Source organism: Suncus etruscus, chromosome 1 (assembly GCF_024139225.1).
Source record: "Suncus etruscus isolate mSunEtr1 chromosome 1, mSunEtr1.pri.cur, whole genome shotgun sequence".
In the NCBI taxonomy this organism is placed as follows: Eukaryota; Metazoa; Chordata; class Mammalia; order Eulipotyphla; family Soricidae; genus Suncus; species Suncus etruscus.
The window spans coordinates 37,357,488-37,358,772 of record NC_064848.1 but is presented as its reverse complement, the minus strand read 5'-3'; the positions used below and the strand labels follow the sequence as shown (position 1 = coordinate 37,358,772).

Here is a 1,285-nt window from a genome sequence, read left to right as displayed (position 1 = left end):
TATTGCACTATAGTTGTTCATGTGACAATTTTGACCAATCAATATCAAATTTGAATGAGCTATGTTTCTCAGAAAGTTTTCTTTTTTCTTTTTCCTTTTGGGTATAGCTTTGTTTTAGTTTTTGTGATATAGCAGTACTTAGGTCTTACTCCTTACTTGGTGCTCAGGGATCATTTGCAGCATGCTTGGAGGATCATATGGAATGCTAGAGATGAAACCTGGGTCAGCCATGTGCAAAGCATGTGCTATAATTACTGAATTATCTCTACATATATTAAATGTTTTATTTCTCATAATTTTTGCATTTGAATAGAAAAGTGATAATGACTAGATGTACCATTCACATCATGCAAGGAGGAAAAATTCAGAATATATTATATATGTACTGAAACTTTAATAAGCATCAGCTACTACCCACACTAGCAATATATATCTATTCAGAAAAAAATTACAAACATAAATACATCAATATGTAATGTACTTCTATGCTCTTTATCCACTTACTTATTGTTCAGTTGTTCAGCATACTGACATACAAATGGCTCTTACCAAAGGTTATATGTATCTGTCATTGGTATAAAGCTATTTTTATAGTGCTGCATTGCTATATCATATATGATGAAACTTATTAAGATACAAATTTTATATTATTTTTTATAACTTCTTAGGTATCTAAGATGCTAGACATATTTCTATTTTTTACTAAGGGAACTTAGTGGCTGGAGTGATAGCACAGCAAGTAGCTACAGGCTTGCCTTGCCCGTATATCCCTGTATAGTCAATACAAGTTTTATCCCTGGCATCGCATATGATCCCCAGAGCCTGAAAGGAGTAATTTCTGAGTGAATAGCCAGGAGCAAGCCCTGAGTAGTGCTGGGTGTGACTCAACAAACCCTTAAAAAGGGGTGGGGGAATACTTACCTGGCAGGGGAGATACCATGATCATGAAGGTGGTTTTCCCAGGGTGAGGCTTATCCATTGCACTCCAGATGTGCTGACCCCTGCGATTTCCCCGAATGTGGGAAACTCGACTGCATAATTTGTGGTAGTGGGGGACTGCGTTCGCACTCTCCCCTGATAAAAAAGGGGGGAGGGGGGAAATCTTAGTTTATTTTTTCTAAAGCAATTTATTAAAGGGAAGGAATCCATTTCCAATGGGTTTCTTTTATGACTGTGTTCCATGAAATAGTGATACCAATGTAGAAGAAATCACATTTAAACATAAATACACAGAAGAAATGACAGCAGACATGTTCAAATGTATGGGAAGCGTTACCTATTAAAC

The 1,285-nt window shown here is 36.3% G+C and overlaps 1 non-coding gene across 1 annotated transcript; it reads left to right on the top strand.

Moving 5' to 3' along the window:
* Positions 1-913: 913 nt before the first annotated feature.
* On the top strand, positions 914-1,077 carry LOC126025830 (U1 spliceosomal RNA). Its single transcript, XR_007501529.1, has one exon. It is a non-coding gene; the product is annotated as a U1 spliceosomal RNA (small nuclear RNA).
* Positions 1,078-1,285: the final 208 nt, after the last annotated feature.